The sequence below is a fragment of the Pipistrellus kuhlii genome, unplaced genomic scaffold, assembly GCF_014108245.1.
Source record: "Pipistrellus kuhlii isolate mPipKuh1 unplaced genomic scaffold, mPipKuh1.p scaffold_m20_p_6, whole genome shotgun sequence".
NCBI classification, from domain to species: Eukaryota; Metazoa; Chordata; class Mammalia; order Chiroptera; family Vespertilionidae; genus Pipistrellus; species Pipistrellus kuhlii.
This window is the reverse complement of record NW_023425562.1, coordinates 41,215,980-41,235,132: the sequence shown is the minus strand read 5'-3', so window position 1 is coordinate 41,235,132 and position 19,153 is coordinate 41,215,980. Positions and strand designations below refer to the sequence as shown.

At 38.6% G+C, this 19,153-nt stretch overlaps 1 long non-coding RNA gene across 1 annotated transcript in view; it reads left to right on the top strand.

Moving 5' to 3' along the window:
* LOC123651548 overlaps nucleotides 1-12,669 on the top strand; it is a 37,698-nt gene extending 25,029 nt beyond the window's left edge. Inside the window, exons 3-4 of the long non-coding RNA XR_006740331.1 lie at nucleotides 9,209-9,260; nucleotides 12,492-12,669. This is a non-coding gene — a long non-coding RNA (uncharacterized LOC123651548). The remainder of the gene's footprint in view (nucleotides 1-9,208; nucleotides 9,261-12,491) is intronic.
* The last annotated feature ends 6,484 nt before the right edge of the window (nucleotides 12,670-19,153 follow it).

Genomic DNA, 19,153 nt, shown 5'->3' with positions numbered 1-19,153 from the left:
GAGAGAGTTAGAAACATGGATGAGAGAGAGTCATCGATCAGCTGCCTCTTGCACACCCCCTACTGGGGATATGTCCGCAACCAAGGTACATGCCCTTGACCGGAATCGAACCCTGGTCCCTTCAGTCCCCAAGCCGACGCTCTATCCATTGATCCAAACCGGTCTTGGCATACAGCTTTATTCTTAAGGCTATAAATTTTCATAGAGTTGCACAATTACTTTTTCTATTTTATTTTTCAATCTTAGTTGCCATACAATATTATTTTATATTAGTTTCAGGTGTACAGCACAATGGTTGGACATATTTATAACTTATGAATCTTTCTTTTTTCCCCAGTAATTCTTTTGTAGATAACAGTAGGCAACCTCAAAAAATAATCATTGGCAATTGCTTTGTAAAAATTGTTCTTATAAACATTTTTATTACAAGTGTTCTTAAACACTCCTCTACATGAATTGCAGAATGGGTATAACAGCTGATTATTCATTCAATACTCCCTTCAATTTATACCTCTAGAAATATATTACGAAAAAGCATAATTTAGAAAAAAAGAAGTTTGTTTTTAATTCCCCCATCAACCTACACAACTAAAATTTAGAGAAACTTTTTTTTTCCAAAAAAACATTTAAACCTATTTGATTTTCTACCTTTAAATATAACCATTAAAATATATCATCAAAAAAAAAAACTTAGCAGCAAGTTTTGCTGGTATTTTCCCACTGGAATATAAGTGTAACAATAATGATACATTTGAAAGCCACTATCTTTTTCTTTTAATGGATCAAATGATCATTTTGCATTTGAATTTGCAGTTGATTAGAAATGCATTCAACTGTTCATTTGGTGAATAAGCTCAGAAGAGATCAGGAAATAACTGCTTTAAAAGCACTAGTAGAGGTTTCATTGAACTCAATAATAGGTTTATAAACCATTAATTTTATAACTCAGTCACATCTTACAAGATGCTCAAAGATTTTAAAGAAGTGTGACCACTGCATTTAGGCGATATCTGATCCCACCTCTGCCACCACATGGCTACTTTCCCTCAATCAAATCATCCCCCGGCCCCCTTGATTCCAGTACCTTAAGTGAAAGATTGAACAACAAATTTAATTTTTTTCCCTAGTTTGAATCTTTTTATATTCCACTAGACTTAGCTGTGCTAAAAAGTTATTGGTTAAAGAAATCTCTAGAGCAGAGACTCTTCAGGTGATTTTCTAAGCTAGATTCTTAAATTCATCCATTTAATTTATCCATTGACCCACCTGAGTAGAATCTATACCCCTGACTTTTCTGCTTCCACTTTTCCCATTGTGTGGTATCACACTATGAGCAACATGCCTCCTTTTGTTATTCTTAACTAGATTTTTTTGACTCTCCACTTATACCTCAGATGGAAATTCTTACTCTGACTAGAAATGTTTTACTATTTATCTTTCACTCTGCTTAGAATAGTTGTAATTACATTTTGAGCTTTTGGACTTTCAAAAATATTACTAATCATCAAATATGTCTAGGGCACTAGCGACAAAATTTAAAAACATAATAGTGATAGTTTTTTGATATCATGAGCTTAAAGCCTAATATTTGGGTAATAAATGGTACTTGGAAGCTACGATACCTATTCTAGAAGTCAAAGACTAGAGGAGTGGTGTCCCTAGGGAGTGGTAATTGAGCTAAATTCTAAAGGAAGAAGATGAACTAACTAGAGAAAAAGGGGGAGAAGTCATTCGAAGAAGAGAAAGTGAAGGGCAGAAGAAGGTCAAGAACTTCAGTGCCTTGTGTGGCAACAGCACAAAAATAAGGACAACTGCACACATACACTAAGGGCCAGAACCTTGAGGGTCTCATGGGACATGTTTAATATTTGGGTCTGTAAGAACAGAGAAAGTGACCAGGTAGGGAGATACTGGCTGATGCTTGAACTTACCAAAAATCAGCCTTACTGAATTAGAATGGGTGTGTGAGGGTTTTCCACTGTCTGGGTGAGAAATCACGGTAACTTGACTAGAACAGGGCAGTTTACATGGATGTATGCAGAGCAATTCTAGGAAGAAAAATTTATAGACAAAGAAGAAACTATCAAGTCCCCTTTGATAAAGTCCTTCTCTTGGCTCATTGTCTCTAGATGGGTGGCAAACGATTCTTCAGGGAATAGGAATTCTTTTCATCTCCCTGAGAATTGTCTTACTTTCCTTTGAGGTCCCAGATTTTGACCTCCTCCATAGTCTGGATTGACATCTATACTTCATTTTACATTACTGTCTTTGGAATTTTCATGTTTCTCGTGCATACACATTACATTTGATGTTCTCTTGTTAATCTACCTTATTTTATTTTAATGCAACAAGCCATAAAAACCAGGAGAGAAACTGGGAATTCTACCTTCTTTAAATTGAGTATCTCATTACTGTTCTAGCCAAGCCAGAATCGCTTAAGGGTAAACTCCTCCCTTAGCTTTTTCTCACATGCCTTCCTGAAACTGACTACTTATGAATCTCTCCTCCTTTATCCTGTACATCTACCAGTTCTTCCAAAATATTTTTCCATAAAATTATGTTTTTAATTTAAATATTCTTTCACAGAGCAATCCTATTATTTTATCCAGAATCCCTCTCAGATTTATGCTTCCAGAGAAGCAAAAGTCCAGAACATGTGGATAATACTTACATGAATGTTAATCATAGCATTATTTGTAGAGGTAAAAAATTGAAAATGATAAGGGTTTATTAACAAATTTGTTTAATAAATGTAGCCCATTCAGACAATGAGAATTTAAATAGTCATTACAAGCAGTACCTTGAACTATTCAGCTGACACGGCTATGGAGGTGGGGGTGGCATTCCATGATGTATTAAGTGAGAAAAACAAGCGGTAGCAAACTGTATATACAGTATATTCTCACAGTTACACAATGAAAAAAATAACCTTATACACAAACCAGTCAGTATGTTTGGTATGTGTTTTCATAAGTATCGGAGAAGATGCCAAAGGCCATAGCAAAAATGTATGCGTTTTTTTAAATTGATTAGAAGTTTGGCGGGAACCAGGGCAGCTTCAGAGAGGCAGGTGGTGGGAAAGATGAAAATAAGGCAGTTCTGACTTTAGACTTTTCCCGTAGTTACCACAGTGTCTAGCACACAGAAAAATGGTGCAGGAATACAGAGCATCGTATTTAGGTTAACTGTAGAGTGGAGGAATTCTGTCCACAGTATTATAAATGTGTGCATATTCGTTATGCACATAGGGAAGTACTCCCTGGTGACAAGGATAAATGTAGACTAATTTTATTTTAAAATAGAAATAGTCTAAAATGTATTTTTATATCTTGGTTCAAATTTGGCATCTATAATAAATTATTTTCTAAAGAAAAATAGTATTACAGCTCAGCCAAATAATTTAGTTGTGGAAAAGAAATCCCTTAGGGACCAATTAGCTTTGCCCTGTTGAATGGTGGAACATTATACCATAAGGCTGGGACAGTCCTGACTTTCTCACCAATATTGGGCACAGGGGACAGTTGGTGAGAGCATAAGCCTTGTCACCAATCCTTCACTATGAGATGCAGAGAAGGAGGAAGGAGAGACAGAGAAAGGGAAATCAAAGCAGCCCACCATGATGAGGCTCAGGGATAATAATGACTATGGAGTGCTTCAGGTGTGCCAACCAGTTTCTTTGAGAAACAAATGCATGTTATTTCATTTTACCTCCCAAATAAAAGTGGGGGTTCATACTATTCTCCTACCTATTTTTGTAGAAGAAGAGACAGGCTGTTTAGTGTAAGTAACTTGCCATACTTTACAGTCAGTAAGGTCTAGAACAGAGTTCCCAGGCTGCCGATTCTAAAATCTGTGAATTTGACCACTACGCCATCTGATACTTCCTACATCCCTTTTGTGTGTTTTCTGAGCTGCTCTTATAAATTTTTTAACTAGTTTATTGGATTTTTGAAGTTTATGCCTTTGGATTTTTCAATAGTCCCACAGCATGGTCACACATACACACACACACACACACACACACACACACACTGTTCTACACTCTCCTCCCTCACCCCCAGTAATTACTGCTCTCAATGTTTTGAGATTCTCTCTCTCTCTCTCTCTCTCTCTCTCTCTCTCTCTCTCTCTCTCTCTCTCTGTCTCTGTCTCTCTCTGTCTCTCCCTCAGTTGTAAGTGGTTAGAGTTGATAGGTTTTCCTCAGAACTAGTTCTCACCTGCAGGAAGCCAGGCCCCAGAGGTCTGGAGGAGCTATGGACACGTGATGGAGACCTGTACTCCTAGGACAGACAACTCTGTAGGGAAGGAGGATAGGGGCCTGGTGGTCAGGGGACTGACTGTATGAGATCACATGGTGGGGGTAGCAGTTGACACAAGCATGTGGGAGAAAAGGATTTGGGGTAAACAGAAAAGCCATAGTATTCTGCATGCTTCCCAAAGGTTAACTTTCACTCATACACAGACTGGATCTTCACCTATTATTAAGCTATTGAGGTGACAGACCCAAACATGAAAACAAATAGAGAGAACTGAACAGTATCTCTATCAAGGAGACCTTTGGGTACATTTTTGGGATTTAGAACTTCTATATGAAGAAGAGGGGAAATCTACCTTTTTTTCCTCATACCATTCCATCCAGTCTTAAGGAAATTTATGCAGAAAGATGTCCTTGGAAAGTTAAGTGATGATTTGATTATTTGACTGTGGATGGTGGTCACACAATACAATATACAGATTCTGTATCATAGAAATGTACACTTGAAACCTATATGAGCCCTATTAACTAATGTCACCCCAACAAATTTAATAAAAAATAAAGTCAGATGACAAAACACTGCAATTAAGGCTTTTAAATCCTTGTTCAAAAGCAACAATTAATTTTAAAAGATCAAATATGACCCTTGTATCAACTTCACAGTGGCATAATACATCACTTTTATCTCTCAGGAACATCACAGTTCTTTTGATAGAATTTGTTACTTCTTAAAAAAAAAAAAAGTACTTTTGGGCATCAATTTAATTGTTAGTTAATTATCATTTTGACTATTTTTCTCTTTTAGTCCCACCTCCATTCACTTGTAAAATATCATCTGGTTAACATCCACAATGTCTCTCATTCATCTCCCAGAGATTCTCCTTCTTCCTTGCAAAATTCGGTGGGGGAGGCTGAGGGGGTGAGCACAGTAGCCTTCTTCCCACTGTCCGCTCTGTCTCCACCTTTTCCTATTCTAAGTCTACGTTCCCAGAGCTGGCTGCCAGATTAACTTCCTGAAGAGCATGACTTATTATACCATTTCCTTGTTCAAAAATATTTAATGTCTCCCCATTGTTTATAGAATGATGCCCATATATATTATTTGTTCTTGTGTGCTGTACTCTGAACTCAAAAACCCATTTAAATGGTTTTCTCATTATTTTCAATTATACAGCACAGACACTGATCCTACTGAACTTTAAGCTATTTAGAATTGAAAGTAAAATTTCCGTCTGTGTGCTTTTACTCCTGCTGTCCTTTTTGTCTGGGATATCTGTTTTTCTTTTGCTTAAACTGTAATGCAAACTCTTCCTTCTCTCTAGCTCAAATGTCACATTTAACATGAACTTTAATTTACATTTCTAAACTGAAAATACAGTCTCCTCCTTTGCATTCCCCTGTGCCTCAAACCTGACTCTCTCTAGTGTAGAGATCTAGCATTATAAGTAGTCTCTATTCCTGTATACATTATTCAGAAGTGTATTGTAACTTCTTACATTCATATATCATAGCCTGAGAGCTGGAAGAAAATGCCATTTACATATCTGCTTTATTCCTTAGGATCCCAAGCAACAAATTTCTTGTGCATGTAATCAGTCAGTGTTTGGTGAGAAACTGGATTAATCAAGCAGGTGAATACACCTCCTTGTAACTACACAGTATACCAAATAATTTAATTGATAAAAAAAAAAAAAAAAAAACCAATTTGCACCAGTTTTTATACAAAGACAAAACCAAAAAGTCTACATTTTCATTATCACTCTACTGGGTTTCATTTTTTTTATTTTTAATTCACCTGAGTTTATGTTTGTTTGTTTTTGTTTTTGGTGTTTTTTGTTGTTGTTTGTTTGATTTTTTTAGGGAGAGGCAGAGACACACAGACAGAGAAAGAAAGAAATTGGATGTGAGAAACAAACATCAATTAGTTTCCCCTTGGATGTTCCTCAATTGGAAATGGAACCCATTCCCATAATTTTTTTTAATTGAATTTTTACAGAGAGGAAGGGAGAGGGATAGAGAGCCAGAAACATCGATGAGAGAGAAACATCAACCAGCTACTTCCTGCACACCCCATACTGGGAATATGCCCATAACCAGGATACATGCCCTTGACTGGAATCGAACCCGGGACCTTCCGTCCACAGGCCAATGCTCTATCTACTGAGCTAAACTGGTTAGGACCCCAAAACTTTTTGATGTGTAGGAGAGGATGATGCTCCAACCAACTGAGCCACTGGCCAGAGGTTTACTAGTTTTTCTGATCATTGGTCCTGGAAGAAAATCACGTGGAACAGGACCTAAGAGCTCTTACTTCAGCCCTTTGCTTCCACAGCTGATTGAAGTCCAAGACCACATTCCGGTGTGACTGAAATCACTGCTAACAGAATGGCCACCCCGCACTGGTGGCTCTCACGAGTGTGACATTTGATGTTCCTGAGTCCAGTCCACTATTTTATTATGACTTAATCAAATCTGTGTCTTACACACATACCACATTCTTGCCTTGGTTTGTAACCTGTATGCCTGCTTTCTATTTCTGTTTTTGCTTTTAGTTTGAATTTTTAAAGTAGGAATAAAAGTGATTAGCATTGAGCGAGGCAGATATTAACTCCTCCAGGAGGACGGTTCCCTCATTTGGAACTAGAGAACTGAGTGAGGATTTGCTTTGGAGTTTGCTTTATTCATTTGCACCATCACTTCTCTGAATCTAAGGTCCTGGTGAGGAGGGAAATAAATGTAAACAAAGGGGATAGAGAGTTGGAAGAGAAGTTTGAGGAATAGGGAGCTGCAAGTATATGTTGGGCTGGATCCTGGCAGAACCATTTTTTTCCTAAATAGCTTAGTTTCTTTTTCAGTCAATGGGGGTACTTATTGGCCCTGATCTATGTCTTCTGCATCATGGGAGACTGAAGAAAATTCTGGAATTATTGGAAAGGTTCCAGCTATCGTTACTCTTCCTCAAGGTTGGATTTTATCCCGGTCCAGCGACTACTGAACATTTCTCTCATGCTCCTGGGACAAGAGCAAAAGATCACCTGAAGCCTTCTGTCCTGCGTCTTTGCTTCCATTCTCTCCCCCTCCCTTTAACTATCCATTTAAATGTGTGTACCTGGTACTTTGCTGCTCACAGGGCACATAAAATGAAAGCGATACCCTTTGATTTTAAAAATTACAGCCTGGAAGGGAAAAATAACCTCCCGACTCATTACCTGGTAAAAATAAGTTACAGTTAGGCCGTGGCATCTCAGTCGAAGGTGTTGTCTAAGAAACAATCCCGAGAGGCTTGAGCTCATTTACCAAGTGAGAACAATGGGAGAATGTAAGAGCCCGTGGTCTCTCCACAGCTGAGGTTGCAGCAAGCTCACTCGGGATATATATATATATACACGACATCTGTATATATATTTGGAATATATACATACTAGTGGTGAGTAGCTCGCTGCCACTTGCCTCAGCTGACTGTGGGGCCCACAACCACTCCTAGCTCTCGGCTGAATGTAGCTCACTGCTCCGCCCTCCTATAGCTCTCTGGGGCTCATAGCTCACCGCTCTGCCCTCCTGCTGTTTGATCATTACATGTCACAGCATAACAACCTTTTGCATATTACCTCTTTATTTTATAGGATTATATATATGTATAGTTGTGGAGTCATATGCTTTTATATTATATATACACGCACTTTCGTGTGTGTGTGTGTGTGTGTGTGTGTGTGTGTGTGTACAAGAGAAGTAGCAGATCTGGGCAAATAATACCACCAGATAAGAGTTGGATTTGCAATTGATACTCTCATAGTAAACCATTTTAAAATGTCATGTCTGTGCAATGTCTGTTATAACAAATCAACTGTGGTGATAAGTATTTAAAAAGGTGAGTTGCCATTGAAGATAGAAATTCCCTTGCTCTGTTTCAAATTACAGAGGATCCTGGGAGGAAGTGCGCCATTAAAAATGTATGTTAGAACCCTGTGTTTTGATTTCCAAAAATAGATGCTGATGCTGTTATTGAGTTAGGAGAAATTTTATACTACAATGAATTAGACTTCTAATCAGAGACTTCTTTGTTAGTTTCTTTAATTTTTTAAAAGTTTGATTAATTACATGCTATCTCTTAATCTTCCTGTACATAATGAAATATATTTTCTTCCTCCTATTCTAATATCCAACTATCTTATCTTTTCTTTTTTTGTCTTTGGTGAAAAATACTTCCAAAATTCACAGTTCTGAGGACTTGAGACTTTCCTGCCTGCATCTTTTTCACCCACTTATTGTCAGCAATGATTAGACCACAGGAATAGGTCTTTCTTCATTGTCACCCACAGGCTCCTTACAAGCTGGGATATATGCGAAATAAAATGACCTCAATCAGAGAAGGAGTACTGTGTGATACAGGGCATATTACTGCACTATCCACATTCAACTTGATTTTTTTTTTTTACCTCATTCTTATTTATATGTAATTCATAAATTTATGGCCTTCTACAATGAGTAGTATTATACCATGTTATTCATATTAATACATTTACTTATATTTTGTTTAAGCTTTGTATTATTCTTATAAAATACCAATTACACTGGATTTCTTAATTTAGTTAATTTCCATTCCCAAAACTTTTCTAGTTCTTGATAGCATACACAAGGATATTCTGAACCCAACATATGTAACCAAAACATGCTACGACTTGCCAAAATGAATATATCATCAGGCTGGAATTCGGCTGCTGTGGCCAAGATCTGCACTCTGTTTATATGACATAATTTCCTTTTATGCTTTCATATTCACTCTTCTGTTTTTTCTTAAATCATGCAACTAGGTTGTTTTTTTTTTATTAGTTTTCAGGAAAAGGAATTTAATTTTTCCTCTAATTGAGTTTAGGATTTTGCTATAAATTTGACATATTGCTTTCCAAATAGACATCTGCTTGATTAATTCAGCTTACATTTTGTATATTATAGAACAGGTGCTCCCATGACTACTGGAACAAAGAAGAAAATCTCTATCAAAAAGGTAAATTATTCAATTTGTTCTTATATTTCTTAGTGGAATCTTAGCAAAATTTTCTTTCATGAAGCCCAACATATAATTACTTATCTCACTATAAAACGTTGCTAATGTTTTTTAATGCAAATAACTTTTTACATTTATATTGTCTAAGTTGCACTATTACTGTACATTTTTTAAAAGTATATACACACATTTTACAATAATTTTTATATTTGAACAAATGTTTCTCTTGGCATAACATAATGATTTTTAAAGTAATTATTATAGTTAAAAATGTTATCAAAACCAAAATAGTGTTTTGAACATGAGCCCCTTTTTTATATATAATAATGAACATGAGTGTGGCTTTAAAACCATTTAAATTTGAAACATGCTTCTCCCATATTAACTCTCTGATTAGCTTTCTTCATTATTCATTGTGGGGCAAAAGTAGGTTTTACAGTCATTCATATGGAAAATAATGCAATAATGAATAAGTAATAATACAAGAATAAACTGTATTTATTAATAAAGTCATAACTATAAATGTACTTTTGCCCCACCCTATATTTTTATTGTAATCATTTTGCAATAATACTGAAATTTTGCAAATACTCAAGAGAAAAATCATAATTTGCTTGACCTAGATAACTTTTCAAAAGTATTTGACCAAGAATTATGTAACTACTACTATTTGTTTTAATTCCCAATTAGAATTAAATAGCACTAAAGTCATGTTGCTATGTTCCTAGGAGTGTTTAAAATTGTATTCATTTTGAGTCCCAGGTTCAATTCCGGTCAAGGGCATGTACCTTGGTTGCAGGCACATACCCAGTAGGGAGTGTTCATCAGGCAGCTGATGGATGTTTCGCTCTCATTGATGTTTCTAACTCTCTATCCTTCTCCTTGTAACAAAATCAATAAAATATATTTTTAAAAATTGTATTCATTTTGGTATATATGTGCATAGGTATACTGTATAAATATCCGAATATGTGCACTTACTTATTTTACTGTTTAAATTAATATATATGATAAGATAAGCAACAAAAATTAAAAAAAAGATTCCAGATTAACAGTATGTATCATAACCATGATTTCAATTACATTCTTTGAGATATGCCAGCTATTCAAATTACTTATTTCCTTATTGAGGACAAATCCAAATGCTCTACTTAGGACTGTGTATTGTAAAATCTAATTTTAAGTGCTGCTGTGGCAACTTTGAGCCTCACAGAGCCCAAAAGGCTTAGCTAAGAGTCCCCTACTATCCCCTGATCTGCTCCCCACTCGGCAGCTACTTTCCCAGCAGCTGGACCACCCGCATCTCACCCAGTCTTCATCCAAATGGGTTTCACGCCCCGTTTTGCTCACAAGGTTATTTAAACCAACCAATTTTAACCTCCAGAGGGAACCAAAGGTTACCACCTCTTTTTATTACAAAGCCTGACTCCCCAGCCTGTGCTGATTCATTTTGCTCCCAAGTATAACCCCCCGGCCCTGGATAGTAGGTGTGCCCTTCTTTCTGGGCTGTGAGGCTGTCTGATGAATAAGCCACTACCAATCTCATCTGTCCAAAGTCAAATGTTGTAAGTTTGTCTATCTCATATTATTTAGAGTTTGGGGTCACTCCTTCACAGATGGGGTGAATAGAAGATGATCAGAACAGACTGGTAAATAAGCCTCTGCCTATTTTTGAAAACTTACACCTGAATAGAGGGCCACCTTACTGTTCAAGGAAGTGAAGCAAAGGCTCACAGATAATCCTAAAATTGCCTTCTCCCCCCCAATCTGGCATGACTACCCATACAATATAGACTCAGTACAGACTGGATAATCAAAGTCTTGGATTTCTATACTTTGAAACACAAACACAAAATACTTTATCTGAAAAAGTGTAACGTAGGTTGATATTAATTACCTGTCATCACTAGACAGGTCATCTCATTGAAGTACTCATTGACTATTTAAATTAGAGCCAATCAGATAGTCTGAGAACTCTCTCAAGGCAGTCCAGGCGCACAGTCAAGCTCTATGTAATTAAATGTGATCACTTGATTTACAGGGTTGCTGGCTATGCTAGCTAAATGTTGGAGGATGTACAAAACGATGATTAATTCATTTTGGTATAATTGATCAGGAGCCATTTTTATTTCCTACAACAATTTATATTATAGATGTTGGGGAAAACAAATAAAAAGAAACCTTCCAACCCAGTAATCCCATCTACAAAGGTAAAAAAGAATTAAACCATTTTATTTTCGAATAACCATTAAACTAGACTGTGATACACACAACAGGAAATCTGATAAAGAGATTGCAAATACAGAAAGTAATTTCATCCTTTTATATAGCCAGACAGGTACAACCCATTACAAACATATTCTCAAGATAAATGACGTTATCATCAAGTATGACAAATGGACAGCACCACTAGGTACACATAGTTCATTCTAGGTTCACCTGGCAATTGCTACCTGTGTTACCTGCTTGTTTTTACCCAAAGGAAAAATGAAATGTCTCCCATATCTATGGAAAGCAAGTCCTTGGGACTTGGAACCAGGGGCCTAGTTGAGTCCCCACAGAGACAGGCAGAATGGGGCTATGTCTTCCTTGATGTTTACATTTCAAAGAGATGGCTCCAAGGTCCATAAGGAAAAGCATTCCTGGGCTATAAAACAAGCAAGAGGCTTATTTAGCTTTCTGAAAAGGGTTACATGCACCTTCAAGGGATGGAGAAAGAATTTACAGTTACTACACATTTTCTAAAGAAAATTCTCTGAGCGAACGGTTGGAAAGTCTCTTTCCCTTTTATCACCAGGGAAAATTCTATGCTTTAAAAATGTATTAACCTTTTGTACAGGGCAAAACAATGATATGGTTTCTTTTTACCATGTCTTGAGTATAATAGAGGTGAATGCTTTATCTTTTTTATAGTAAATGGCAGAGGGGGGTCACACAATTAAAGTGCTGTCCAATCAGATAAGATAGGTGACAGATCCCCCTTGCAATCTGGGAATTGTTATCTGCTTTCCCAAGATATTATTTCTTCCAACTCTGAACTTGGTAAAAGCCTTTAGGTATAGTTTCAGTCTAATTATAAATATCACCAGATAATCCTGATCCCATGCAATTCACTGTGCAACTGAACTTTGGCTGTTGTTAGGAAGGTTAGTCTAGATCATACCAGTGCTGAAATCCCAGTAGCTGAAAACCACTTAGATTCTTATAGTTCATGTTCCATTTCCATTGCAGGTCAGCTCAGGGGATTGATTCTACATGGGCACTGGGGAACTCAAGATCATGGCAACCACACAATACTGTAAGTGCACTATTTGGAATACGTGGTCTCCTTATTTGTGGGTCAGAAGAGATAGGGAAAGGATCACCTGCCTGCTCTGAAACTATTTGGCTTAGATGTGAGCACATGACTCTGGCCACAGGCCACTGGCTGACACTTGCTCTGTGGCCTCACCTGACACCTGGCCAGGCAGTGTGGTAGCCTGGATGTTGTATCTGCTCAACTCACTCTCAGTTGCCTTTCTAAGAGCTTCCCAGCCTTGTCCAGCATCCAGCCTCCTTCCCTACAGCAGCCTGTATGCAGTGATTGCTTGGTGAGGGTGAGGGGAAAAGGTCCAAGCTGTTTGATTATTCCAATTCCGCCATCTCTGGAGAACCATCACAGCTCCAGAGCCTCCCAGGGTGGCCGAGGCCATGAGCATCTCCTCTGTGGACCCTCTCACCCCTTCACCACAGGAACCCATCCCGAGGTACATTTCCCAACAAATTGTGTACAAGCCAATCTTCGAGGCAGAGCCTGCTCTCCAGGGAGCATGACTCCATCTATATTACAATCATCAGAGTGCTTCTTAAAAATGTAAATAACTGGCCTTGATCCCAGGCCTGCAGAATTAATATCGAGGGGCGGAGGCTGGAATCCGCATTATTAAAAATCACCCCAGAAAATTATTTTCCTCATTCAAGTGACACTAGCAATGACAGTTGCAATTACGTTGATTATATACAAAACTGAAGAGTAGAAGGGGGTGGGGATGTTCTCGGAGAATTAAAAAAAAACCTCTTGCAGGTTCTCCTGTCAAAGTCATTTATGTTAAAATAGACGATGTCTACAAGTGAACTCAGTGAGTAATAGACAAGCTACTTGCAGAAATAAAGATTTTAAATCTACAGACATGAAATGCAGGACTGTTATCAGTTCTATGAGCCAAGTTAGCATATGTGAAAACAGTTTTATATCTCACACCCCTGGTGCCTGAGATGTCTCCCGGTAGCCACTTCCCTTCCTCAGTTAGCTTCGGAAACTGTGAACCTGAATGGCCAAATGGCCACTGCTGAGCTGAGTCAAATCAGCTGCTGAAGCCATTACTTGACCCTGAGACTGACATTATCAAAGTGGATATGTAACCAAACTCTTTCTTTCACATTAGAGATAGTTTTCCATCCTTTTTCTTCTTATTCAGATCTAAATGGAAACTCCAAATGTTCTTTCTTATTTTATCAAGAACGAACCCCTTGCCCTAGCCAGTTTGGCTCAGTGGAAAGAGCATTGAAGGGTCTCAGATTTGATTCTAGTCAAGGGCATGTACCTCAGTTGCTGGCTCATCCCTGGCCTGGGCTCTGTTAGGGGCTTGTGCAGGATGCAAACAATCTATGTGTTTTTCTCACATCAATGTTTCTCTTTGTCTTTCCCTTTCCCTTCCCCATTCTCTAAAAATCCATGGGGAAAAAACATATTCTCAGATGGAGATTTAAAAAGAGAAAGAATGAACCTCTTAATACAGTCAATAATACTGCCACAACTATGTATGAGGCCAGGTGGGTACTGGAAATATCAGGGGAACCCTTTGTAAAGTGTATGATTATCCAAACACTATGCTGTACACCTGAAACCAAAACAAAATTATTCTGAGAGTAAACTGTAATTAAAAATAAACAATAGAAATATATATTTTTAAATTAACCTTTTAATGACACACACAAGAAAATTAGAAAATGATAGAACAGAGAATTAAAGGATGTGGGGGGAAGGAGGATTAACCACTTGGGCACTGTCTTGCTAAGACATGTAGAATGAAGTAAAAGGAAAAAGTGTATGCCTCCTAAACTTTTATCAATCCTCCTATATTTTAAAGCCAAATGACCCCTACCATTAACAGACACACCTACATAAAGACCCACAGTGCTTGTGCAATCTGTTTGTACCCCATTATTGATGCAATAACCCTGCTGGCCTGCTCCAGGGATCATGGGCTAATTTGAAGTGTTCCCCTGGAACACTAGCACAAGCTCAAGTGACTTTCCATTGCATCATCACTCTAGTTGTTAAAACCAACAAATGACCCATTTCAATGAAAAAATTTCTCATTGATTTTTGCATTGATTTTGAGTTTAAATGTTATATGATACTAGGAGCCTTGTGCACAAATCTGTGCCCCAGTAGCTCTCTGCGGGGCCTGGCTGCTCTGCACCCGCTGCCCAGAGGCTCTCCACGGCCCAGAGGCCTATTAGTGGCTGAGCATGGAGTGCTTGCCTCATTGCCAGTGCAAAGATGCAAGCATTCCATGCCTGGCCAGAGGTCCATCCTCAGCTGGGCTCGGGAGGCTCTACACAGCGAGGGTGGAACGCTTGGCTTGTTGCTATGGCGATGAAACAAGCTTTCCACCAGGTTGCTCATGCTGCCCGCTCTCCGCATCCGACCCTCCCTCCTCCTCCCCCTGGGACTGGGTGCCACATCTTTGTGACAGAGTGACAGTTAATTTGCATATTACCCTTTTATTAGCTAGGATTATTATTTTCTGATTACTGTGCTTTCTGACAGCCCCTAAAAGTATATGTCTGAGAGGAGTGGCTCTCTCCCTCCTCTCATCCTGATGTCAGCTTTTCCACAAGGGATCATTGCTTTTATACACTGGTACTCTCTGAGCTACACATGTGAGCACCCTCTAATTTCTGGTGTTTGCCTTATTTACAAACCACAGTAAAGTTGTAGAAAGGACACTGAACTAGGAATGAGAAAACCTGGGTAATGTGTTTGCTCTGGAACTTTTTATCTGTGTGAACTTGGAAAACCATAGACTCATTTAGATTTAGTGTTTTGTTTTTTCAATTTATAAAATGAGAGTAATTACAGTTTATTTATTACCCTCAGGGTATTGTTGGAGAATTAGATTACTTAAGGTGTATAAAAGCATTCACAATAATAACAATGATATGTGCTTGTTATTTATATTCGTTGGAAACATGTTTGATGAAGGTGTGCATGGAAGAAACGCATCCCTGCTACATGGCCAGTGGTTGCTAACTGAAATGTCATCTTCATTATTTCTTCCTCCTTTAAATCCATATGTTCCCAATTCTCATGTCTGCGGACCAACAAAAGCTAAGATTTGTGTGCCAGAATCGGAGGCAAGTTTCTGAGAGCACGCTTCCCTAACCACATATGTCGCCACCTGGAAACTTGTTAGGAATGCAGACTCCCAGACAGCATGGTTTGGGCCAGCAATGTGAGTTTCAGAAGTGTGCTCCGGTGATTCCGATGCGTCCCAGCATTTGAGAACCACTGGGCTGGAAGGGGAGGGAGGATACTCCCACTGCCACTCTGTCTCCAGAGCTAGCACTTTGATTTTGTTGTTCAGAATTCTCACAAAAATTACTCTCTGCCTTTACATTTAATCATTCACTTCCAGGCCACATCTTGTTTCTTCTAATTTCTTTTCATCCTTATTGAGATAGAATTAACAATTAAAATTGTAGGATAGTAAAGGTGTGCAACATAATGAATTGATGGATGTATATGCCATGAAAGGATTTCCCCTTTTTTATTTTTACTATCCTGTCATTTAATGGTCTTTTTTCCTGTGAAAATGGTCATTACACAGCAATCACCCAGAGCATTTGGATAAAAGCAATGATTCCCGACTTATGTCTAGAAATAGGAACCTTTGGCAGCAACACCTAAACTGGTTTCAATGAAGTCATTTCCGTACTGCCATTTGAATCATGCAGTTCATAGAGTGAGCTTTAAAAAGTGCACAACTACCGCTGTACACGGCTACCACTTAATTAGCTGTTACTCATCAATGCTTACTCAATGCCTGGTTTTGCTTAATGTGCTTATTCCATAAGAATTTAAATCTTATTGACAGGATTAGCAGGTTAAACATGGAAGATTAAATACAAGCTATTATGTTTCCTCCCCCCCCCACCCCCACCCCCCACCCGCAAATCCTCTGAAACTAAATGAGTGAACAGCAGAGTCATAATCCCATAGGGAAATGAAGATGTGAAAACTTCAGATTCGGAGTATCGATGACAGCTTTTCTTCACAACTGCAGTTCAGAACCATGAGAGACAGTACTAAGGTGGGGATCAGCTTTCTTATGGGGGAAAGAAGAAAAAAGCTGTGTTGAAGAGGTGTTAGGAGTGCAATGAAAACAGCTAGCTCTGTGTCCTTTGAGTAGAAAGGGACACGCAGAGAGCAAACGCAGCTCAGGGAAACTCACCAGGCCCCCAGCCAGCAGGCAGAAGTGGGTCCTCTCTGCAGTCAGGAAGAAGGGCTGGCCAAGCACCCCATCAAATAATTCACATCCTCTTCCTGGAGAGAAGTGAGGAGGCCCGCAAGGGAACTGTGTTGTAGCTCTAATAGGGAGTGCCCACTGATAAAACACTCCAGGGATATGTTGTCTTGGCTCTAAACTGTTGGGTTTAACTTTGATCTGATGTCTTCAGAAGGTGACTTTGTCCCTCAGGATAGGAAATTGATGGTGGGCCAAAACAGTTCTGCTTCTACCTTTCACGAGGTGGGTCCATCCAAACCAATCTTCCTAAAATAATGGGCGAATGACTAGATTTTGCTCACAAAAGGCTCTGAAACAGGTCAGGGGAGCACAGGTTAAATACACATAAATTCCAAGGCCACTTCTTCTTCAGACTGAAATTTCACTCACTGTTCTGTTTCCAAATGATATCCAGTCATATGGCCAATAGCTTCAAAGTAGTGAAGGTGTTTCTAGAGTAAAAAGCCAACAACATAAAAATGTCCCATGTTTGAACATGAGCTCCCTCTGTTATCAGATTCTAAAGTTGCGGTTCAAATCCAAAGATAAAATTCCCATGCATGAACTATTTTTTCTTGAAGGGCCATGGTCCTGAATTGCACTGCAGAAGATAAGGAAATTTGGATTTTCATCTCTTACATATCGTTAAAACCGGTGGGCTGTTAGTATGGGCTTCTAGCACATTCTGTGTTCATGATATCACACCAATGAAATCATCAAAAGTGGGAATGTTGACTGGATGGAAATCATCAAGTGTTATAAATCAGACACTTTTATTTGTTTTTTCCTCTACAACAGTACCTTGAGCACACAATTAATTAATACAACTATATTATTATCCAAACATAATTAATACAACTATATTATTATCCAAACCTCCTTGCTGGAAAGGAGGTGTGGACTGCACAATAGTCTCTTCATTGTAAAAGCAAAAGACAGACACAGGGTTTTAAAAAGGCATTTTTTATAGCTGTTTCCTGTTGTTACTAGCTACAGGTGAGGAAAGAGATGAAATTCTCTCCACAGTGGGGTAGCGGAATGTCTTTCTCAAGCAATAGTTGTAGGCCAGGAAAAGGGCAGCTGGCTGGTATCCCCACAGACAGCGTGGGAGAATGAAGGCAGGAACAGGAGAGTCGCCAAAGTATGTCTCATTCCCAGTAGCCCGGCATTTTTACAAACTCCTGGAGTTAACTTATCTCCTCCCCTTGAATTGGCCCTTCTGTAACTTCATCTCTTTCATTTCCCACACGCTGAAGCATTTCAGACTACGGAAAAGTCACAAAGCTAGGGATTTCTTTTGCTGCCTTAAGAAATGTGTTCTGAACCCAGCAGGCTCCAACATGGGCATCCTTGAGAGCTCTACCCAACTGTAATATTGCTTCCTGTGAGAAAAGATTTTCAAATCAAATCTGACAATTAGAAGATTAAAATATGGGGGACTTTTAGGACGCTGTGAAAAAATACCTAGTACAATCCTCATGGCCCACAGAGTATTAGTTTTGAGGAGCATTAAAAGAAAGAAGGGGTGCTGAGTGAAACTACATTAATTCTTCTCGCCTGTGTTACACAGGGTGAGACAAAAGTTGGCTTATGGTTGTGAATATGCGAAATGCAGCGCTTATTCTTGTATTATCATTTATTAATTATTTTCCATACAAATAACTATGAACCTACTTTTGCCCCACCCTGTATATTGTAAAAAAGTCACAACAAATAAAACTTTGCAATATAAGTTAAAGTTGAAGACTTCGGCTGAAACCGGTTTGGCTCAGTGGTAGAGTGTTGGTCTGCGGACTGAAAGGTCCTGGGTTTGATTCTGATCAAGGGCATGTACGTTGGCAGCTGGTTGATGTTTCTCTCTCATCGACGTTTCTGGCTCTCTATCTCTCTCCCTTCCTCTCTGTAAAAAAATCAATAAATAAAGTTGAAGACTTCATGAATTGCACCACCCTTCTGTATATTATGTAAATAAGAGATGTATTTTATCAGGATCTGGCAAAACAATGTTTCCACATCACTCAGCTGGTGCCACTGTGCAGAATGTTGCTTTCAGTGTAGTGGGAAAACATGCCTTTAAAACACCCTGTAGACAGAAGGCATCTCCTATGGATCTGTGCCTAATTTTTAGATTAATGGTGGACACACCCTGGTCTATGTGGGCACATGCATTTTTCGACTTACAGATTGGGAACAGGTAGATATTATGTCACTACTGCTTTCATACTACATATATGATTGGAAATGGCCCATGCCTTCATGGGTTATGTATGACCATAATACACTCATGTGGGGAAGTTTCTATAAAGGAGAAGAAAGTACTAATTGTTCTTATTTTTTTAT